General features: G+C 43.4%; 1 pseudogene; it reads right to left on the reverse strand.

The window, feature by feature from the left end:
• Positions 1-9,112: 9,112 nt before the first annotated feature.
• The window catches only part of LOC135270548 (large ribosomal subunit protein uL30-like 1), a 152,298-nt pseudogene continuing 136,463 nt past the window's right edge, over positions 9,113-24,947 (reverse strand).

Raw genomic sequence — 24,947 nt, forward strand, 5'->3', positions numbered from 1 at the left:
TACTCTCATTGGCATAATACTCCAAATATGCCATTCTGGAGTATTAACTATTTTGATTTAAAAGCACTTAGAAAACAGCAAGTACAAAATGAATACTCTCACCTTCCTTCTTCTTTAAAACAAGACATGAAATTCCAATGTGAAAGACGTCCTCCCTATACCAGAAGGAAATCGTAAGGAGAGGAGAGGCTGAGGGACGTCTGTGCAAACAGACCCGGCTGTCTTAGCCCTTTTGTGATGCTATAAAGGAGCACCTGAGGCTGGGTAGTTTATAAAGAAAGGGGGTTTATTTGGCTCACAGTTCTGCAAGCTGTATTAGAAGCATGGCAGCGGTATCTGCTTCTGGTGAGGCCTCAGGCTGCTTCCACTCATGGAGGAAGGGTAAGGGGAGCTGGTATGTGCAGATCACATGGCGAGAGAGAAAGAAAAAGAGGAGGTGGTGCCAGGCTCTTTTCAACACCCAGCTTTCATGGGAACTAACAGAATAAGAACTCACTCATTATCATGAAGACAGCACCAAGAAATTGATAGGGGATGTGTCACTATGACCCAGACACCTCCCATCAGGCTCTATTCCCAACATCAGAAACCACATTTCCACGTGAAGTGCACAGCGGTCAAACAAACCAAACTATAGCACTAGTGAAACCAACCCTTACCCTCCGGGTCACTTGCCCACTCGGTTAACTGCCCTAGCTAGCCCCTCTGCTTCCCACACTTTCACAGCTTACTGATCTTTATCCAATTCAACACACAAGTGTTCAAGTCTAACCGCATCTTTGCATCTTCATTTCCCTATGAAGCCTCCCTTGCTACATAAAACTTGTATTAAATAAATTTGTATGTTTTTCTCTTGTTGGTTTGTCTTATGTCAACTTAATTCTCAGACCCAGTCGAGAAAACAATAATAAGAGGGTATAGGTAAAATGTTGCTTCCCGTATAATACCAATCACATAATGACCTCGTCTGATAGACTGGGTCCATGAGATAAAAAGTAGTCATTTGCCAGGCCTCTTCTTCCTAAACACCCCATCATCCCTTCCTTTGGCATTACTGATGTGTCAGAAATAATTGGGTGTGCCCCTGGGTGGGAAGCTCTTCATAACAAGTGTGCGAAAGACTGGAGAATTTATTCATTGAGTCCTTCCCATTGAATTCACCCCTCAAAAATCCTCAGGGGGCCCAGTGTAATTAAACAACATTAATTAAAATACTAAAGAACAGAAAAGGGCAACCGCAGGAGGGACAATGGAGCAGCATCAGAGAGATGGGAAATAACAGAAATAGCAGCAGTCGCTGTGCACTAAAGCCCGGGAAGCCGACAGCTCAGCTGGAGCGCCCTTAGAGGAAACTTCACGGACACCACCCTGAAGCGAAACGAGGAAACGTGGTGGCAGAAGGAAGCGTCCCAGTGGGCACACAAAGGGTCTCCTTTCAGTCTCCACGGACATCCAAGAGGTTCATGCCTTTGTGGATCGTAACTGAACGTTTTAATACGACTGTCTTCTGAAATTTCCATTACTACGGAACAATGCCACTGCTCTTGTGATTAATGTGCTGCTGCATGGCCTCCGTGTTTTGGTTTTTAATTAAAAAGAAAGAATTCTAGCATCTTGCTAAATTACAGAAGGATTCTTTTACACTTATTTCTCTCGTTCAACCTCTACTAGATTTAAACATTAAGCACTTAAAGCCACCATTAGTGGTAATGTGGTTCCAGTTTAAGTGGCTGAACTATACGGGGGATGGACGATCCCCAAGATGAGAGTAGGGGCCCTGTCAGATCACCAGGTGATGACCAGGGTAACCTGACTCTGAGTTACTCTCCCCAGAGGTAACAAGTGTTGTCAACTTGTTATAGTATATATCCTTCCAAAGATAATCTATGCACCAAGATGCAAATATAGGTACAAATATATTATTTTATATAAATAGGAATAGAGGAATATATTATACATACCATCTGTACAACTTGGTGGGTTTTTTTTTTTTTCCAATTAAAAATGTGCCTTAGAGACCTTTCCATACCAATCACATTTCATTTCATAGGTTCACTATAGTTTGTTTAGCCAGGCCTCTAGTTAAGTTTCCACTCATTGTCATAGTCAGTGCTGAAGTGAGCAACCTTGTATACCCTTGTAGATGGGCCAATTTCATATGTGCAAATGTATTTATAGGATAAATTCTTATAAATAGAATTGCCAGGTCAAAGAGCATAAAAATGGCATCTATTTTCTTGAGTTGTTTTGAAGATTACATGAGTATTTGCATCTAAAATCACACAAAAAGCCTCAATAAAATAGCTGCTGCTTTTGAAGACACTGTGTTGGGCACTGGGGAGAGGGGAGGGCAGAAATTCGTAAGCATAGGTCAATCCACAGTCCCTCCTTCAAACACTTAAAGTCCAGTAAGGGGAATTTTTGATCACAGGGCGAATTAGCAAATGCTATTTTGAGCATATACACAAAGTTCTAACAAATGCAAAGAATGAATAAATTTCAAGTGGAGAAGTTTTCTCAAAAACATGGAGCTTACAAGCTGGGTTTGAGCATCAAAAAGATCTAAATAAACAGTGAAATGGCAAAGGCAACATGTCAGATGAGGGAAATCACAGGAGCAAAGAGCAGAGGCAGCCAGGACTGACTGTCTGAAGCACTGGGGTCCTTGGAAATCGAGTCAGAAAAGCCAATATTCATCTAAATAAAACTCAAGCATGTGCTTCATTGATAAGCATTTTGACATTTTGCTAAAAAACAGATAAAGACTGGCAAGATGAGACTTAAGCATGATAAATTTTGGTGCAGGGCCTTGGTTGATTTCTCACCTTGGAAGGATGCTCTGAAGACTTAGGGACTCCAGGAACTGAGAAGTTCTGAAAGTTTCAACATGGAACACACACTCCCCCATACCATGTTCCCTACGAAATGACAGCAGAGCTGAATCACCGCAATCATTGGCTCCAGAATCAAAGGGAACAGTGATTACCAGCTGGCCTTTTACAAGTCATCAATATTTCATCTAAATGTCGCAACCACCACATCTGTTTTTACTGATAACTGTTTCTTCCTGGGGAATAAAGACTGACAACTCACATTTCACAATTTGGCTTAAAAATCCTTACGGGTACTTACCGGCTTAGCTGAGTCTCAATGGTGTCACTAGAAAAGTTTGCCAAGGAAACCTGCACACTGCAAGTTTCTTTGAAATGTTCAGAAAGATTGTTACACCTGCCCTGATGTTCTGCAGGCGTTTCCTAAAGCATCTCTCCTAGTTGCGGCTGTGGGGCGATACCTGACACAAGACTGCATTGTTCAGCTCGGGCATGCTCCCTAGCCTGGCATCGCATCTGCATGTGAGTAAATCACCAAAAGGTGAAACTTCATGCAGAACAAGAGCATGTACAGATTTTATAAACCAGAAACTCATTCTCCATATGGTAATGTGGTTCATTTTATAACATTCTTAGTTCAGCCCCAATGACCTGCTATTCAAGCTGTAAATCTGAGGGCCATCTTTTGATTCATTCCTCTCCGATCTCCTCCCAGTTCCTGCCATATCAAATCAGTCATCAAACCCAATCAATCTTGCATCCGTGTGCCTTCATATCTTTCTCGCTGGTCCCCATTCTCTCTTCCCTCCATCATCACAACAGCCTGTCAACAAGTTTGCCTCTCATCTGGTCTCACCCTGGCCTTATCCCTCCTCCATGCCATGACTGGAGTTAACTTTTTTTTTTTAAGATGGAGTTTCACTCTTGTTGCCCAGGCTAGAGTGCAGTGGTGCAATCTCGGCTCACTGCAACCTCTGCCTCCCGGGTTCAAGTGATTCTCCTGCCTCAGCCTCCCCAGTCGCTGGGACTATAGGCACATGCCACCATGCCAGGCTAATTTTTTTTTTTGTATTTTTAGTAGAGATGGAGTTTCGCCATGTTGGCCAGGCTGGTCTCAAACTCCTGACCTCAGGTGATCCACCCGCCTTGGCCTCCCAAAGTGCTGGGATTACAGAGTTATCTTTCAAAAGCACAGATCAGAAATAGCTTTTACATCTGTATTTGGGATCTTACATCTGTGTTTGGGATCTTACATCTGTGTTTGGGATCTTACATCTGTGTTTGGGATCTTACATCTGTGTGCTCTTACTTCTCTCTTTGGGTTGTGCTCCTGGCCTCCAGAATCAAACCTAAACTCTTTGCTTTGGCATTCAGGACCCCTCCTAGTTTGGTCCCTCCATCTTTCCTGCTTCCTCTCCTTCTGCTTTCTCCCATTCCCCAAATTGTCCAGCCGCATGGAGATTATGTGGCATTCCTGGGATAGACCATTAGCTTGTATGACTTTCCTTCATCCCCACAGTTATTTCTGGGATTCTCTTCCCTTCCCTCTCCTCTCCCCATTCTTCAATACCCAGCTCCTGCTGAAGCTTCCCAAGCAACCACCAAGCAGAAACGGTCACTTTCCTTTCCTCTCCATTCACGAGCACACCCGTGTCCTTCAGGTGATCTCTCTCCAAGGAGACTATGTTTGAGAGAAAGCCAAATCTGGTCCATCTCTGAGAGTGGAATTCTAAAAGGCAGATTTAAAATGTCTTTGGAAATACATGAGGTTTGAATTCACAGAGTTCTAGGATACTTGTTCCTACTTCTTAATGTTATAGTCCTATGCACCAAATAGCCAAACTACTTCAGTTTGCTTTGCTGTGAAATATTGGTCTGAATGAATAAAAAGTAATTTCTGACTCTCCTACACCCTGTGAAAATAAGACATAACTTACGTTTTCTGCTAAGATTTACATCAGCTTGTGTCAAGCATAAACCTTGCCTTTTTATATTTTAATTTTGCTATATTCTGCCATTTAAACCTTATTTGAGAGATTTTTTTTAAAGAATAATGGTAGTATATTTTTAGCTAGCTATATTTCTTCACTAGCTATATACATTCAAGTGATCCCTAAAAGTACAAAAAAGAAAAAAAAAACAAAAATCTCCTCCCAAATCCAACTTCTCCTCATAAATCATCATTCCTGTTGGGGAATTATCACTGCACACATGGCTCTTTGCATTTATACAGCAACTGGGACTATATTTCTCATGTTATTTAAATAAAAGATGTTTAATTTAAATTAACTGTATTTAACAGAAGCAAGAATTGCCAAGAAACTGAAGAAATTGCTAAACTCCAGAAAATGTCCCTTCACCACAGAGATATTCATTACTAAAAGTTCTGTCAAAACCAGGAAAACTTTAATTAAAAATGAAAGGGGTCAAAGTCGTATTTTTTAGCTTTATATTTGAATTTTGGACAAATGCTGGAATTCATTCATTCATTCACTACCTACCACATGCATGACTCTGCAAAGGCACTGGCAATTTAATAGTGCAATCGATAACATGAAATTTTCAGATGGGGATATGTGCTAGGAAGAGAAATAATGCAGAGTAAAGTGTTAGAAGGGCCAATTAAGATCAGACAGGCACAGAGAGCTTCTCTCGGGATAAGAGAAGGAGCCTGAATGAGATGGAGAACTGAGGCATGAATACACGCGGGAAGAGCATTCTAGACAGAGAGAATTGCAAACGCGGATGCCCTGTGACTGGTGTCGTAGTCCATTTTTATATTGTTATAAAGGAATACTTGAGGCAGTGTCATTTACAAAGAAAAGAGGCTTATTCAGCTCAGGTTCTATAACCTGTACAAGAAGTACGATGCCAGCATCTGCTTCTGGCGAGGGCCTCAGGAAGTCTCCACTCACGGCAGAAGGCGAAGGCGAATGGGTGTGTGCAGATCACACAAGAGTGGAAGCAAGAGAGGAGGAGGAGGTGCCAGGCTCTTTTCAACGATCAGTTCTGGAGGAACTAACAGAGCGAGAACTCACTCATTAACGTAGGGACTGCAACAAGCCATTCATGAGATCCACCCCCATGACCCAAACGCCTCCCACTAGCCCCCAAGACTGAGGATCAGATTTCAACATGAGATTTTGGGAGGACAAATATCTAAACCGTATCAGCTGGACCAGCTCAGAGCGTCACAGCAACAGCAAGAAGGTCAGTGTAGTGAGACCTGAGTGAGCAACAGGTAAAAAGACGGGCGATGAGAGGAGGCTGGAGGCCAGGTTACGCAGAGCCTGATAAGCCTGGGTGAGACATTCCAGGTTTATTCTGTTTGTAATGAGAAGCCATTGGAAGGTCTTGAGCAAGGAAATGGCATGACCTGGTTTACATTTTGAAACGATCGCTTGAACTGAGCGATAGAAAATAGCTCTGGTGGGCTTGGGCAAGAGTAGGAGCAGGGAGACAAATTGACACGTTATGGCTGTCTTTCCAAAGGCAGAGCCAGGAAGACCCTCTGGGGGTGGAACATGGGGCATACACTGGCTTCCTAGGGCTGCTGTACCCAAGGAAGGAAGCTGAGTGGCTTAAAACAATATTGTCTCTGTAATCCCAGCACTCTGGGAGGCCGAGGCGGGTGAATCACGAGGTCAAGAGATCGAGACCATCCTGGTCAACATGGTGAAACCCCGTCTCTACTAAAAATACAAAAAATTAGCTGGGCACGGTGGCGCGTGCCTGTAATCCCAGCTACTCAGGAGGCTGAGGCAGGAGAATTGCCTGAACCCAGGAGGCGGAGGTTGCGGTGAGCCGAGATCGCGCCATTGCACTCCAGCCTGGGTAACAGGAGCGAAACTCCGTCTCAAAAAAAACAAAAACAAAACAAAACAAAACAAAAAAACAATATCGTCTCACAGTTCTGGAGGCTAGACGTCTGAAATCAAGGCATTGGCAGGATCTTGCTTCTTCCAAAACCTTCAGGGGAACCGTTCCTTGCCTCTTCCTAGCTTCTGGTGGTTTGCTGTCAGTCTTTGTCATTCCTTAGTGTGCAGCTGCTGTAAATTCAGCCTTTGCCTTCGTTGTCACACAGGGCATTTCCTGTACGTCTGTCTTCACATGGCCGTCTTCTTACAAGGACATCCATCATGCTGGGCTAGGGGCCCATGCTATTCCACTATGGCCTCATCTTGACTAATTATACCATTTCCAAATAAGGTCACATTGCGAGGTGCTCGTTGCCAGGACTTCGACATATATTGTTTTGTTTGTTTGTTGGTGTTTGTTGGGGGGGGGGGCGCAAATTTCAATCCATAACGGGGTGTGAAAGAAAGAGAAAAGGTGAGAAAGATGTCTTGGCTTTCAGTCTAAGCAGTGGAGTGAATGGTAGTGCCCTACACGGGAATGGGGAAGAATGAATGGGAGAGGTGTGACCAGACTTGTGGGAAGAAGTAAATAAAGAATTGCTTTAAAAATGCTACTTTTGAGATATCTATGAGACAACTGTATGGAGAATAGAGACGCCAGTTGTATTTCCAAATTTGGAGGTCACAAGAGGGAAATGGTCTGGGTACATTTGGAAATCATTAGTGCATTAGGGCTTTTGACACCATGAAGCTGGATGAGACTGCCTAGGAAGCAAACGCAGGCAGAAAAAAATGACCTAAGAGTTGCACCTTGAGACAGCCAACATTTAGAGGCGTGAATAAAAGAAGGATTGAACTAAGAATAAGAAGACTGTGTCAGAGCTGGCAGCGAGATAGGAAGAAAGCCAGAAGAGAAGAGAGTCTCAGAAACCAAATAAAGTTATTTAAAGAAAGGGGGAGTAACCTGACGCATTAAATGAGCTGAGGGATCTCCCAAGATGAACGTGGAATTGACCACCAGACTTAACACGGAAGTCACTGGTGACTTTGACAAAAGTTCCAGTTGAGTGGTGGTGATTGGATCTGTTTCAAGAACATGGGATGCGAAGAAGGTAAGCGTAGAAAACACTTTAAAGACGGTTTTGCCTTTAGGGGAGGAAATAAATAAGGCTATAACTGGAGGGGCACGTGGATTCCAGGGATAGTTATTTTTTATATGGGAGATATCGGGGTACGTTTCATTGGTGATGGGAATGATTTGGTTGAAGGGAAAATTGTTCTTAAAGGAGAGAAATCATCATTAATGAAGCAAAGTATGAGCAGGACAGAGGAACTGGAATCCAGGGCACAAGAATGAAACTTGGCCTTAGGCAGAAGCAGGAGCGTGCATCCTTTATACGAGAAGGGAAGAAAAAGGATGGAGTGCTGCAGATATTGGTAGGTATGCAGGCCTAGTTACGGAGAATGAAGAGGTTATATTCTGATTACTTGTTTTCTTATTTAAAAAAAAAGTTAGGTCATTAGCTTAGACTTAAAAAGGGATGAGGGTGAGGTGGGAGGTTGGGAAGAAGGCTGAAGTGGTTACTCAGGAGAATGGACAAAGGAACTGACTCGAAAAATGGATAAGGCTTGCTGAGCTGGATGGTCCTAAATTTAGAGCAAGACCATATGGTTATGGTGTTTTCTAGTCGCATTTAACTGCGTAGTTACAGGTGACAAGTAAACAGAGTGCTGCCTTTAGCCACATTAGGCGAGCATAACAGAGGGAGACGGGCGGAGAGAGCTGAGCGGTTAAGCAAATGAGCGGTTACAACGGGATAAACCATGGAATTCATGATAAGTGAAAATGACAGTAAAGAAATGCAGTAGACTTGATTGATGACTGGAGGTCCTTATAGGCTCAAATAATTGGTAGAATTTAAACTAGAACAAGTGTGGCAGAAAGATGAGAGGTCATAGAATGGAAAACTTGAGTCAAGATTTGGAGGTGGTGCCATCACTGATAACTGGTGGTTGAACCGTGACAGACGGAAAGACAGGAAAAAGGGAAGCAAGAAACGGAGAGGTCAGGCTTTGGATGAGCAGTCGACATGGTGTTGAATTCACCAAGCACGATGATTATAGAGATAGGCAGTAAACCAGTCGTTAGCATTTGATGAATACATGATCAGAAGAGAATGGCCACCAAGACTGGGCATAAGCGCCACAAAAAGGGTAAACAGGTAGTGTAACTGATGATATTTGCTAAGGGAGCGGGAAGGTTTTAGGGAGAAGGAAGAAGTGACGGTCACATAGAGCAATGAAAAAATCAAGGACACCTGCCCCTTTGCTAGGTCCTGTAACATTGGGGTGTCAGGTTAATAGGGGATTTCTTCTTCTCTTCTACCCTTCTCCCCTGCTCACTCATTTTCCCAGATGACCTGTTCATAGCTGAGCATAGGAGGAAAAGGAATTTAGGGAAAGCCTTACTTTGCAGGTACTTTTGTGACATCTGTAGACTCTTTCAGGGCTTTCTTGCAGTTTGGGAAACTCGGAAACTCCAGTGGAAATTTTTGTGATGTGAGTAACGCCTTTCCCCTGGCCTGGCCATATATGACACCAACTCCTGAAACCTGGCATCCAGAGACAGGCCTTGTATACATACACTCCTGTTAGAACCCCACTGCCCTTCCAGAGGCCCTCTTGGACAAAGTCCCTTAGGCAAAGTCTGCATTCTATGCTGGTTTTCCCAATGCCCACATCTGCTGTATCGCAAACATTCCTGAAAGCTCGCCCCTGCCCGTGGGGGAAGTGGCCCCTACCCCCAAAGCAATCATCTTCCTCTTTGTTCTGCTTCCTGGGATCGAAAGCCTGCTGCGACCTCCTGCCTTCAGATTTCATAGTCCTGAGTCCACTGCCAGTCCACTGCGTCCCTTCAACCCTCAGAACACACATCAAGTTCTAAAAGTGAGGACCTTCACACCAAGCCTCAAGTGATCTCAAAGCATCATCCCTCGCAGCAACTCTACAGCCCAGGGGAGGGAAAACCGCCACAGCACTGCAGCCTCTTTCTCCAGAGATACTTTCCTCTTTCTCCTTCAGTGATCACTCAATTCTCCAGGAGAGTGATGGACTAAGGGATCAAAATGTAATCCCTTAATGTTCTGGTACTCTTTATTTTCCTTTTTTTCCAGAGACAAGTGAACATTTATTTTGAGGCCTTTCTTCCTATGTGTATTTCAAGTCTTTTTCAAAACAAGGCCCCAGAAACCTCCAGATTCAATTATGTCCCTGGGTTTGGCCGATCGCTGCAGGAGTCCTAGGGAGCCTTGTACAAATGCTAGAGTTACTCATTTACCAACATTAAACCCCAGGATAGAAGCTGCAGCTCAGCAGGCCTCCTTCCTCCATGGAATGTGCTGATTTCAGACGAGGCGGCAGCCAATGTAGAAAACACTAGAAAGTTTCCTTGGAGCTGGACTGTGATGAGAGGTGCTTGCCATGAACATAAGCTACTATCTTTTCTTTGACCCTTCCTCTCTAGTTTTTGAAGATTCAGCAGGAAATAATCTTCTCTGAAGATACTTGATAAAAATTCTCCCAAAAAACAAAAACACATCCTTCCACTTCATTGATAAAAATCTAGGCACCTGGGTCTGCTTCAGCTGGCAGATGAGCTGATTGATGCATTTGCCACGATAGCCAGGTGTGCCCACCTCCTAGAGGAAGCCTGCTCTATTTTTGGTAGCATGACAGGCCACTGAGAGGTGGAAGGGCAGAACAACCATGAGGTCTCCTGGAAACGCTTCCCTGGGAAGGCAATTCCATGAATTAGGTCTTCCAAGCAATTGACACCAAACTCCCCCAGGTGCTCCTCGATCACCCTGTTGTCTGTCAGAAGAATGGTCTCATTCTTGACCTTGGCTTGTCCATGTTTCAGAATGAGTTCCCAGACAGATTTCAGACTTGGAAACCTCCAGGTCACGTAAGCTTCCACTATACACAGCATTTTTAGGTTCTGGGGATGACTTTTCCAAAGACACCACTGAAAATTTTCTTTCGGCGAAGTCTTGCAATGATTCTCTGCACCAGTAAACTCACACCATCAATCCTTTTGATGCATACGACAAAGGCCAAGGAATGTTTATCTGGCAATTCCAAGGCGTGAGGTTTCACTTCCAGTCATCTGAGACACACCCTGTCACGTTTCTGCCACCAGGAGTCAAGCAGAAATGATTCCAGTCGCTCAAACCTCAGCCCTTTTCCTTTCCTCTGCTTCTTCTTTGCCAAAAGTGCCTGCTTTGCCAGGGTGGCTTTGAGGGCTTGATAAGACTTCCTATTTTTCAGGAGATTTTCTAGAACCAAAGGGATTTTTCTTGCTCTTGCCCCACCATCTTTCTAGTGTTGCAGCTACTGCTTTTTTTTTTTTTTTTTTTTTTAAGACAGAGTCTCATTCTGTCACCCAGGCTGTAGTGCAGTGGCACAATCTCAGCTCACTGCAACCTCCGCCTCCTGGGTTCAAGCCATTCTCCTGTCTCAGCCTCCAGAGTAGCTGGGACTACAGGCATGCACCACCAAGCCCAGCTAATCTTTGTATTTTTAGTAGAAACAGAGTTTCACCATATTGGTCAGGCTGGTCTTGAATTCCTGACCTCAGGTGTTCCACCTGCCTTAGCCTCCCAAAGTGCGGGGATTACAGGCCTGAGCCACCACACCCAGCCTTTTATATCTTTTTTTTTTTTTTTTTTTTTTTTTTGGAGACACAGTTTCGCTCTTGTTACCCAGGCTGGAGTGCAATGGCGCGATCTCGGCTCACCGCAACCTCCGCCTCCTGGGTTCAGGCAATTCTCCTGCCTCAGCCTCCTGAGTAGCTGGGATTACAGGCACGCGCCACCACGCCCAGCTAATTTTTTGTATTTTTAGTAGAGACAGGGTTTCACCATGTTGACCAGGATGGTCTCAATCTCTTGACCTCGTGATCCACCCGCCTCGGCCTCCCAAAGTGCTGGGATTACAGGCGTGAGCCACTGCGCCCGGCTATATTCTTAATGTAAGAATGTTTTTGGCCATTCCTTCCAAAAGTTTTGCACATCAAGTCCAGCACCAAACTTTGAAACATGGGGAAAGTGGCACCTAGTGTTTTATCCTTAGCCTTAGAAACCTCTCCAGATACCCAGACAGGAAGAGTCCCATATTAACACGCTGCTACATGAGGAATTAGTATTCTCATCCTTCTTCACTTCTAACAAAATTTAGATTTTGTTAAATAATTTCTACTTCCCAAGGTTTACAAATCTTGTATTTGGTTCTATAAGTATAACTCCCACCATAAAAGGACTACCAGGGTTGGCAATTTTTTAATAAACTTTTTAATTCCTTGGGAAAGAAGGGTGTTTAATTTCTTGGTTAGTTAGATTTCACTGTCAGGTTGTTTTGCTCACATATGCTTTACTCACATATGTCTGAGAAAGACCTGTGCTCAGACACTCAAAAGACATCTTAACCGCATATACAACTCACATGTCACATTTTCTTCTGCTTAACATCTTATAGCTACTGCTCCATTGGCTCCCAACTCTAAATGACCCTCCAGTCCTTGTGCAGTGGACTCTCCTTTTGTGAACTGGATCATCAATGACCGCCTTGATTTCACATCTGCGCAGTGGGTGTTCACATTCTTGTCTTCTCCCAAGTAAAGCTCATGTGTGCTGTAATTCTCATTGGGGTATTTCCCACATATGGTCTTCATATGTGAGAGATGATTAAATTGGTAGAAAATTATCGGGTCAAACCCTCTTTTCCCTTGACCTTTAGGTGTTGTTCCATTGTGTTCTGGCATTGAATGTTGCTACAGAAAAGTACTAGGTCAGCAAGATTTTGTTCAATTGTAGGTATCTTGATTTTTCTGCCTAGGTACTTGAAGAGGTATTTCTTCTTTTTGAGAAAGTTTATAACACATACATGCCACCAAAAATCTCATGCAAAAAAGTTCAACATCACTGATCATTAAAGAAATGCAACTCATAGCCAAGTCAATTCTAAGCAAAAAGAACAAAGTGGGAGGCATCACACTACCAGACATCAAACTATACTACAAGGCTACAGTAATCAAAACAGCATGGTACTGGTACCAAAACAGAGATATAGACCAATGGAACAGAACAGAGGCGTCAGAGGCAACACAACATATCTACAACCATCCGATCTTTGACAAACCTGACAAAAACAAGCAATGGGGAAAGGATTCCCTGTTTAATAAGTGGTGTTGGGAAAACTGGCTAGCCATATGCAGAAAGCAGAAACTGGACCCCTTCCTGACACCTTACACTAAAATTAACTCCAGATGGATTAAAGACTTAAACATAAGACCTAACACCATAAAAACCCTAGAAGAAAACCTAGGCAAAACCATTCAGGACATAGTCGTAGGCAAGGACTTCATGACCAAAACACCAAAAGCATTGGCAACAAAAGCCAAAATAGACAAATGGGACCTAATCAAACTCCACAGCTTCTGCATGGCAAAAGAAACAGTCAATAGAGTGAATCGGCAACCAACAGAATGGGAAAAAATTTTTGCAGCCTACCCGTCTGACAAAGGGCTGATATCCAGAATTTACAACGAACTAAAACAGATTTACAAGAAAAAAACAAACAAGCCCATTCAAAAATGGGTGAAGGTTATGAAGAGATACTTTACAAAAGAAGACATACATGAGGCCAACAAACATATGAAAAAATGCTCATCATCACTGGTCATTAGAGAAATGCAAATCAAAACTACATTGAGATATCATCTCACGCCAGTTAGAACGGCGATCGTTAAAAAATCTGGAGACAACAGATGCTGGAGAGGATGTGGAGAAATAGGAACACTTTTACACTGTTGGTGGGAGTGTAAATTAGTTTAACCATTGTGGAAGACAGTGTGGCAATTCCTCAAGGACCTAGAAATAGAAATTCCATTTGACCCAGCAATCCCATTACTGGGTATATATCCAAAGGATTATAAATCGTTCTACTATAAGGACACATGCACACGAATGTTCACTGCAGCACAGTTTACAATAGCAAAGACCTGGAACCAACCCAAATGCCCATCGATGATAGACTGGACAGGAAAAATGTGGCACATATACACCATGGAATATTATGCATCCATCAAAAACGATGAGTTCGCGTCCTTTGTAGGGACGTGGATGAACCTGGAAACCATCATTCTCAGCAAACTGACACAAGAACACAAAATCAAACATCGCATGTTCTCACTCATAGACAGGTGTTGAACAATGGGAACACATGGACACAGGGAGGGGAGCACTATACACTGGGGTCTGTTGCGGGGGAGTGGGGGGGAGAGCGGGGGGTGGGGAGTTGGGGAGAGATAGCATGGGGAGAAATGCCACATATAGGTGAAGGGGAGGAAGGCAGTAAATCACACTGCCACGTATGCACCTATGCAACAATCTTGCATGTTTTTCACATGTACCCCAAAACCTAAAATGCCACAAAAAGAAAGAAAGAAATGCAACTCAAAACCACAATGAGATTCCACCTTACACCAGTCAGAATGGCTATTATTAAAAAGTCAAAAAATAACAGACACTGGTGAGGTTAGGGAGAAAAAGGAATGCTCACACACTGTTGGTGGGAGTGTTCTATTATAAAGACATATGGATGCAAATGTTCACTGCAACACTATTCACATAGCAGAGACATAGAATCAACCTAAATGTTCATCAATGATAGACTGGATAAAGAAAATGTGGTACATATACACCATGGAATACTATGCAGTCATAAAAAAAGAATGAGGTCATGCCTTTCGCCAAGACATGAATGGAGCTAGAGGCCATTATCCTCAGCAAACTAACACAGAAACAGAAAACCAAATGCTGAATGTTTTCACTTATAAGTGGGAGCTAAATTATGAGAACACATGGACACATACAGGGGAACAACACACGCTGGGGCCTATTGGAGGGTGGAGGGCGGGAGGAGGGAGAGGATCAGGAAATAACTAATGGGTACTAGGCTTAATACCTGGATGGTGAAATAATCTGTACAACAAACCCCCATGACACAAGTTTACCTCAGTGACAAACTGTACATGTACCCCGAACTTAAAATAAAAATCAAAAATTAAATCAATTATTTAACAACCTGTGTTCAGTAAATTCTAATGTTCTGTGTCAGCATTCCATATCATTTTGTTCACATTTCCTGAAACATGGTGGGTTCCTACAATATACGTGTTAGATTTTTACTAATTTCAAGGAAAATTTTCTTCTATCACAACTTTGGCTACACTTTTTGGTGTCACTTGTTTCTATGTCATTTATTCATAGTTTCTTGCACATAATTTATTTTGCTCATGTTGGATCCTCTTTATTAATCATTTATATCTATTATAGTCCTTCCTGAACTGCTTTTCTCCCTTGATTATTTTCTGCATCCAATCAAGCCTTTCTTCTATGTTAGCAATTCAATGTTCGGCTATAGCCGTTCTAATCCTTGAAAATTCTAATTTAGTTATAAATTATGTAATACAGTTGGGTTTTTGTTTCTCTGCATTCCTGTTTTACATCGTATTCTGTTTTTCTTTTTAAATCTGTTGTCAAACACTTATTTCATAAAACTCATAGTTTTATTAAGCTCTTTAGAGTAAAATGCTGTCAGGTAATCTTTCCCATAGGTGGTCCTCTTTTGCAGACTGTTTATCAGTCTTCAGTGTGCTAGATTGATCTTACCTTTTCCTGTACTGTTTTAATAAAACCATTATTTTTATCGTTAACAGTTACTGAATGGTTCTTTGTGTGCCAGACCCTGTTCTCTGCAATTTCCATATATTAATCCTCTAATTCTTATAATACAACTCTATTAAGCAGATGCAATTATTTGCTCCATTTTAAAGATGATAAAACTGTACATCTGAATAATTACTATGACGTTTCTTTGCATTTTGCTCAGGCTTACGTGGGCACTTTCATCCACACCTTTTCCTTGCTGTAGTCTAGGACAGATGAGTTCTCTTTGGCACCATGTTCACCTTAATATTACACCTGTTTATCTTCCCTTTCCAGCTATAGTTTGAGGACTCAGAGTAACATGTCCTATTATTTCTATAACCATAGAATTTGGAAAAAGGAGGAGAAAGACAGAGCTCTTCCTTCAAAGAATATATAAAATGTCCTGTGTTTGTCACCCGTAATTTAGAATGCTCTATTAGATCTCCAAGTTCAGCAAAGAGCCCTGAAAAAACGAATATTCCTATTTTTTTGCCTGTGCATTAGATGCCATCCTAGGCTGCTGCAATGACCGAGACTGAAGCTCTTTCTCTTAAGGATTTTCCTTTATGTTTCCTCCGAGTAGCTCATTCACCTCCTTAGTGTATTTCTCCTGAAATCTGGGATCTAAGGGGAAATTCTCAAGATGGGTTAACAAGTCCCTCTTCTTTCCCCAAAAAAGCTTTGAGGCGGGGCAGAGGCTATGTCAAGTCCCACATGGAATCTTTCCAGTAAGGTTGATTTCCTTCTTAGGATCCCATTTTGAAGTTGGGACGTGAAATGGTATCCCTTCCTGCTTTCCTTTTTTGTTATTTTACTGCTTTTTATTTATGTGATTAGGTACTAGGAAATTTCTATGACCTGGATTCATCCTGCTATCTTTACCAAAGCTTGACTAGTACTTTATGATCTTAAATAAATGTATCTTGTAACCAGTGTTTGCTTTTCCCCCAGAATAGAATATTTTCATTTCATCATAAAAGCCTTGCACATGTATGGTATCAAACTACTGAGATTCAACTATAAGACAAGTCGTATGGTTTGTTCCATTTTTTATATGTCTATTCTAGGGACTGAGCATCACCTGTCTTCAGAAGCTGTTGGCAGTTTCAGACTAGGGGACGTCTAGAATTTTCCTCCTTTTTGTATGGTTACATTGGCAAAGATACTTTAGTCATAAAATAGTTTCTGGACGTAGTCTCCCTACAATCTAAGAATAGAAGTTGATCCTTTAAAATCAGACTTATAAAGAGAAATAAAATTTTTTAAAAATCACACACAGGAACTTTAACTTTTACATTTTTGTATAGAATGAATATACAAAAAAAAAACTCAAAAGAAAATGTTCCCAATATGTATGTTTTAAGTGAGTTTCTCCCCTCAAAAGTCACCTCTGAGGAGATATTTTTTAAATATTTTAAAACATAGCTTCTACAGTGTTCTTCCCAATTGCTAAGTTGAGGCCTGATTCATGCTTCTGATTTTGCTCTTTGGGATGGGAGAAGGGGGAGTAGAAACGATGAGTAATTATAAAAGAACTACTTCCGCGAAGCCACAGCAGGGGGACGGAAAAAGCAGATGCCTTCTGATTCACTTTGAGGAGGAGATTTGCTCGTCTTCCTTCTTTGGCTTCTATTTTTGCCTTGTGTCTGTCATTTGGCCCCCAACCCAGATGTGTTTTTACATTCATTTTATGTTTAGAAAAGATATATCCAATCAAAAGGTTTAAGCTGCTCTTGACATTAGTAAAGCTGATGAAGATAAAAAAGAAAAATCTAGTGTCTTAGTTTTGTGCTATAATAACAGCACAGGGCACACTGTATTACCAGGATCAGGGCTCAGCATGTGATCAGGACTGGGGCTCAGTATGGACAGGGTCAGGTCTGAGTGTGTGATCAGGACTGGAGTTCAGTATGGACCAGGGTTAGGGCTCAGCATGTGATCAGGACTGGGGCTCAGTATGGACCAGGATCAGGGCTCAGCGTGGGATCAGGACTGGGGCTCAGTATGGACCCAGGTCAGGGCTCAGCGTGTGACCACGACTGGGACTCAGTATGGACCAGGATCAGGGCTCAGTGTGATCAGGACTGGGGCTCAGTATAGAGCAAGGTCAGGGTTCAGCATGTGATCAGGACTGGGGCTCAGTATGGATCAGGGTCAGGGCTCAGTGTGTGTCCATGGTTGGAGCCCAGTCTGTGATTATGACCAGAGTCCCATCTGGAGCTGCTGTCATAAGTTAATGTTTTCAGGGCCTTGACTTCCCCTCTTAGAGCAAGATCACAAGGGCTAAGGGACTGCCTGCTGAGAATAAACTAAGGTAATCCTTAAGAGAATGAGCTGGGGCATAAGACAGGCTGGTTCAAATCCTGACTCAGTACTTGCCAATCCTCACCTTGGGCAATGTCCTGAGCGTCTAAACCTTGCATTGCTCACCTGTAAATGAAAATAAGAGGATGTGCCTGTCTTGAATTATTTGCACTTCCATAGCAGAACACCTGAGACTGAATAACTTATAAAGAACAGAAATTTATTTTCTCAGAGTTCTGGAGGTTGGGAAGTTCAAGATCAAGGGCTGGCATCTGGTGTAGGCTTTCTTACTGCATCCTCACATGGCAGAAAGCAGAAGGGGGAAGGGGGTTAACTCCATTTGTCAAGGGCATCGGATAATCTCATTTATGAGGAAGAAACACTCATGGGCTGGTCACCTCCTAAAGGCCTCATCTTTTAACACTGCCACATTAGAAACACCTGAATGTGAGCAGGGATGGAGTCAAACCACAGCATCCAGGTATGTCGGCTTATCCATTCCCAAGGCTTCCATGACAGGGACTTGGTGCGTCTTTAAGCCACATCTCTCTCCCGAGCTCCAATGCCTATTCAACCTCCCCACGCAGAGGGGTCTCAAACTCAGCATGTCACAAACCAACTTCAACTTTGGCCACACTCACACTCATCAGACTACCGCAGATCTCTCTTTCTCTCAGGGGGTGGCATCACCTATGCCCACCAGAAACACAGGAATCAGTCCTGTCCCTTCTTTCCTCTTCCGCAAGTCCAGTCAGGAAACAGGTTACGTAATTCGACTTCTAAAACATCTCCCAGAGCATCCCTTTCTATCACTGCTGCTACTGCCATGCTTCAGGCCTCTTTATCTCTTGTCTAAAAGATCACAGTATTCCAGTTAGTCCTATGGTAGATGATGTTTACCAAGGTAGCTGTGCCAGTGTCTCCATCCCCCATGTCTTATGTGATATGGCCTTGCCTCCTCCCCATCAAGAAGTGGAGTCTGTTTCCCTGCTTGAGTCTGAGCTGGCCCCGTGACCTATTTCAACCCATGAAAGCAGCACGGTTGTAAAAGTAGTTTCCAAGGCTGGCCTGAAGAGATTTTTGCCTTTCCCACTTGGAATGCTCCCTCTTGGAAGCCAGCCCCCATATAGGAAGTTCAGCTGCCTCAAACCACCACTCCATGAAGAATCCTAAGCAACTCCCTTCCCATTGGAGAGAGAGAGGCCGTGTGGAAGAGCACTGGGGTGTCAGGCAGAAGGATGGAGCTTTCTCAGACCTTCCAATCCAGCCCAACCATGTAGACCTTCCCAGCCCTACCCTGCCTGGATCCCTCACCCATGGCAGGTGAGGAGCAAATAAAACGTTGTTGTATGAAGCCACTACATTCTGGGGTAATTTGTTACACAGCGATTGATAGCTAAGACAGTGCCTCTGTCTCTAGTCCTACCACTCTAGGCCCTTGCCATCTTGCCACCAGCACTGTGTTCCTGAAATCTGCTCGGACCACGCCACCGTCTTTGCTACAGAATCCATGCCAAGCTCCTTAACCCTTTGCTAGATATCCTTCTTTGCCAACCCCCTTCTCTCTTGCCCAACTTCAGCTTTTGTCACTCCTTTTTTCACTCCTGCCTTTCCTGGTTCCCTCAATTCCCCAGACATTCATCGCCCCATGGGCTGTACCATGTGATCCTATATTCCGGGAATAGTCTTCCTTCATCCAAACTGTGCCTGGTATAAACCCAACGCCTCTGAAGTCTTAGAGGACCAATAGCTCTCACCCACGCAGCCCCTCTGCTAGTGTCCCTTGTCTTACTGTCCCTTTCCTAGACATGGCCACACGCTGGAGTCACTAGGATACACTGTTAACAATACACATTTCTCAACTTCTCAACCTACTGAATCAGGGCCTGTGGATGAGGCCACAAATATGGATTTTTGAGGCACCTTAAGAGTTACAGACATAGCCCAGCAGAAACTGGTATTAGGGCTGACTTTGTATCGTAATTATGTGCCTGCCTTCACCGCTAGGCTGCCGTTCCCAGAGGGCAGTCACCGCTCAGTCATCTCTGTGTCTGTGGGTTTAGCCTCCTCCCCTGTTGAGTACAGGAATGAAGGAGTGGCTTTCAGGAGGTCCGTAATGCAAGTCAGAAGGGCCAGGAGATCAATATCCTTCCTGAAGGAAGAAAGAAACCAAAGAAGCCAGAAACCAGCCCTCAGTTCTTGTGCCCATCACCTGCAGCTCAGCACAGTACTTCACACACCTGTCCCTTTAGTGAGCTCCCGGAGTACAGACACTGCATCGGATTCATCTATCCCAGAGCCTGGTCTAGTGCTTGGAATATAATAACCACCATAAAAATTAATGGAATGAATGAATGTTTCTTGTAAGCCAAAAGGAAACTGATCAGTTCTGATGGAGGCCTCTCCTATGGCTGGTTTCAGGCCATGTTCCTCAGGCTTCGTCTTGGTAACACTGATCTCAGCTGTTCACAGGCATTCCCTCCCACACTTCATCCAGTTCTGAAAGGGCTGGATGCCAGTTAAGTGTCCGCCCTGCATAAAAGATCTGCCTACAGCTACCTATGAATTCTTGTTCAATTTTCACTCACAAAATGCTCCTGGATATCTCTGTGTCTGAGGGTGCTGAGTCATTATATCAAATCCCATGACTCTATCCAGAAAGGTTTATTGTCTGCTGTTTATTTCTACTGCTGGGTTCACCCTGAGTAGGCAACAGAACAGTTCGAAAGAACAGTTACTGATTTATTAAGGATGGAATGAGACAGAAGCATTAATGACACAAAATCAGCTGAAAGGGAAATCAAGTGATGGGGGCTTTCCTGACCGAGACATACTCTCTTTGGCACTAAATAGTCAAAAGGCAGTTAAATTGGTATCAATTGACTGTAACTATTTCTTGAAATCAGATTTTGTATATTCTTACTCATCTTTACAGATTTTCTGTTGGAAAAAGAAGTTTTTCTCAGAGATGTGTTTCTGGAGAACAATGAGAATAATAGAGCTTTCAATTATGCAGAAGCATTTTCATATTTTAACAAAGAGACCCAGAGTTTAAACTGGAGTCAGTCCTAGAGGGAACTACGTCAATAAACAAAGTAGTCCCTGATGCCTTTAAGGCCCTGAAAATGTTTCACGCACTAGCTAGTGAGCAAACATGACCGCCCCTCTTCCTTTGATTTAAAGCCGTTTATCTACTGATGGGTTTGATGTTTGTGCCGAGAGTGAACCAAAAGCCTGCCAGCCAGTGACGTTCATTAATTCAGAGCTTCCCTGCAGAGACTCATTCTTGCTTTTCTGTAGCAGGGGCTCCCAGGATTTCCTGTCAAGTGGGACACAGCCTTGTCCCTGCACCTGCAGGCTTCTTGGAGAAGCCTGTTTTTCCCAGTGACGTCACACCTCAGTCAGCCCAACTGTAGCCCAAACAACTTTAATCTCGTAAAGTTTTCATTTTTCTTGAATCACAGGTTCAACTCTCATATTTAGCCCTTGAATTGAATCGCTGCGCCAGAAAGAGGCTGATGTGAATATCATGCACTTGGTTTCTCTCTAATTGCATTTCTTTAAAGTATGTGTTTGAGAACCTGTCAAATGCCAGGCATGGTTCTAAATGGCGAGGATACAGAAGTAAGCAAACAGACCATGTGCCTGCCTTCATAAAGCTGACAGCCTTTGTGGAGAAAGACCATAAATAAGTAGGCAAAGAAATACGATAACTTCAGATGGCGAATTGTGCTAAGAAGAAGAAAAAACAGAGTGATATGGTAAAGAGAAGGAAGTGTCTCTGAAGATGTGATATTTGAACTGTGACGTGAATGTTGAAGAGAAGCCAGCTGTGCAGAAATCTGGAGGAAAAACACAGAATGGAAAGTGCAAAGGTCCTGTGGCTGGAACAAACTTGGAAGATCTGAGTGTTTGTGAAATAGAAAATAATAAGAACAAATTATAATTACATAAATATATTATGTGTTATTATGTAAGTAAATAAATATATTATGTCCTATTAATATATAATATATTGTCATAAATTTGTTATTGTGACATAAACATATTATTACATACATGTAATGTGTGAACAGCATCATGCAGGGAGAGGTGCAGAGGGGTGTTCCCCTGTAGCGGGTAAAACGATGAGGTTAAGTAACCACACATGGATAAGCTATACAATGTCTTTATCTCTCCACTCAATTTAGAATCTCCAGTACATGTGCATTACTTGGAATGCCATGTATAAGACAAGAGGTGTTTATTCATTTCACATTTATTCATAGTTATTTATGCAAGATGGACTCTAAGGCTAGAATAGGGATGAACTAACTTTATCTGTAAAGCTCCCGAGAGTGAATATTTTAGGCACTGCCGGCCACGTAGGCTCTCTCTCACATACTGTTTTGTTCTTACCATACTCTGAAAATGTAGAAACAGCTCTTAGTGTAAGGGCTGTATACAAACAGGCTGCAGATTAGGTTTCACCTGTGGGCTATAATTTGCCAACTCCTGGACTTAAGGTGAACAAGAAATGTCGCTACCTTAAAAATGCTCTAAATCTAATAGGGAAGATGATAAAAAAAATTATAATACAGAGCCATAGAGATGACTTTGGAGCAGAATGAGAGGAAGGGCGCTTAACCCTAAGCATGCGCTCCCTGCAGGAAGTGCCATCTAAGGTAACGGGCAGAAGCTGGCCGGGTGAAGAGGGGAAGGCAAGTATTCCAGGTTGAAAGAGAGCATTGGCAAAGGCCTGGAAACAAAAAAGACCACAGGACAAATCCTGGGAACTGCAGAGCTCTTCATTATCTTTAGAATCAAGGGCTATAAACTCAAATTTCTATAGAGGCCGGGTGGGTACAAATGACAGAGTGCATAAAGCAGGCTATGGAGGGAGCCCCAGCTCAGCAAGAACACTGCTAATCTTGGTGCCAGTGGCCGGGACACAGTAGGCGGTGATGGAGACCATGCCCTAAGGGGCAGCTGGTGCTTAGCTTCTGCCTGCTGGGATGTGGCTCAATGTTAGCAAATCTGATTTTTCGGAAGACAGAAGAAGATGCTGATATCTTTGATAGTTAAAGTTTAAATATCTTTGAAATATTCCCTATTAGCACTTGCCTGTAGTCCCAAATAGTTAGGAGAATTAAGTGGGAGGATCACTTGAGCTCAGGAGTTTTGAGGCTGCAGTGAGCTATGATCATGCCATTGCACTCCAGTCTGGGTGACAGAATGAGACTCTGTCTCAAAAAAAATTATATATATTTATATATATAAAATATACAGACACGTATATACATATATATACACACACATATTTTTTCAAAGAATGGTTACACATTTTTGTTCATTTTAACCACTGTGAAGGTAAATATTGTAGGTCTTAAAAAACATGTCTGCATGCCAACTTTGGCCCCTGGTCTCTGGTTTACAGCCTCTGGGCTCATTCAAAAAGGGCCAGAGATGAGACTAAAGGGGTCAGTCAGGGTTATGTGTAGTGGCTGATAAACAAAAAGAACCGGAAGAGGAAGGAGGAGGAGGAAGAGGAAGAAGACCAGAGAGGGAGAAAAGGAAAAGGGAAGCTGGCCACGTCTCGGAGCTCAGGGGTAAGTTGATGCTATGGTGCACTGCGTATTTTTAAGGGAGAAGTCACGTGGATCAGCTCGAGCTGTGAAAGTTGAACTTCTTTTTTTTAACCAAATGAGTCTGTCCATTCATTCCTTCATTAGCAAATATTTACCGTACACCAACCGTGTGCCAGCTCCCTTCTAGGCATTCAGTGTGTATCGGTGAACAAAACAGGCAACGATCCTTGCCCTCAAAGAATTTCTGTTCCGGAGAGTGAGAGGTGGTGGAGGAAGACAAAAACATTAAACATAAATACATAAATCAGTGTTTTAGGAGATGACAGGTTCCATAGGCGGAATAAGGGAGTGTGTGAGGGATACAGAGGAGGTGGAGAGGAACATGTAGCTGCAACTTTAAATAGACAAGTCAGGGCGGGCCTCCTGGGGAACAGACTTGCAGATGAGGGAGCTGGGCACGCAGATATATGGATCAGCATTACAGCAGAGGGAACAGCCAGTGCAAAGGCCCTGGGGACCGAGTGTGCCTGGTGTGTTGAAAGACCTACTAGAGGATAAACGGGGAGGGCGGTAATAGCAGCGGTAACAGTGGAAAGCAGGAAAGATAGCATCGGTTAACTCCTGCAGCTGTGCATGTATCAGCGGGAAGAAGAAAACCTCCAGCACCCACAAAAGCCTCTCTGTAAAGATGCTGTCTCCAGCTACTGTTCCAAGGAGGCTATCAGCTTTCAGGCAGGCTCCAGGGCACTCTAGCCTGAGTCTGACACCTCAGAATCCTAGATTACCAGACCAATCATTGGTCTTCAAACTAGGGAAGCCACATCTCTAGGGGTTGGTGGAGACTTTCTAAGGGATACCTGAACACGGATGACCTTAAGGGAATCATCGCCCAAGCACTCAGCCTCTATGTAATCTGTATTAAAGGTTATCTGCCAAAGAATGACCCCCTCGCTCACCCTTTGTCCATTTGACCAAAGAAAGGTAAAAGCACATCCCTCCTCATTCTCACCACGAGGCATTGCCGAGGATGTAAAAGCCCTCAGAGAGTCCAGCAGAGGAACACCCCTCAGTGAGTCACTGCAGCATCAGATCCTTGGGGCTCCCGGCTTTCCTGCTTATTTACTTTCCTGTCGGGGTGCAGGAGCATTAAGCAAGCAGCCTCCGTGGGATGTTTTGAATTAGGTAAGGGTAGAGAGCAGTAGCGGGAGTAATAACAATTTTTGTTTAAAGACTTTGCCTCTCCTGTCCCCAGGCTATTGTCAAAGAACTCATTGCTCTTAAGGGAGAATCTTGTTAGAGCAAAATAGACAAAGCAGACAGAGGGATTCTACCACCCGCCTCCTCCACGTATTTAAACGCAGGCAATCCCCCGGCAAGGTGGATGCTTTGCAGCTACAACTCCACCTGCCAGCCACCATGCTTTCATGAGCTCCACAGCGTTACTGGGTACTGATTAAGGCATCAGCTTTCGTGGACAGAATATTCACAAGGCCTGAGTCAGGAAGGGGAGAGGGGCCAGGCTCTCAGACTCCTGTGGGCCGACGCCTGGGCATTCACTGCTCACGCAGCCCATGTCTACCCTCCAGGGGAGGAGCTGTGCCTGGGACTCGGTCATTTTAT

This window comes from Aotus nancymaae, unplaced genomic scaffold, assembly GCF_030222135.1.
Source record: "Aotus nancymaae isolate 86718 unplaced genomic scaffold, 86718_ANA_hifiasm-v0.15.2.pri h1tg000064l_0, whole genome shotgun sequence".
NCBI classification, from domain to species: domain Eukaryota; kingdom Metazoa; phylum Chordata; class Mammalia; order Primates; family Aotidae; genus Aotus; species Aotus nancymaae.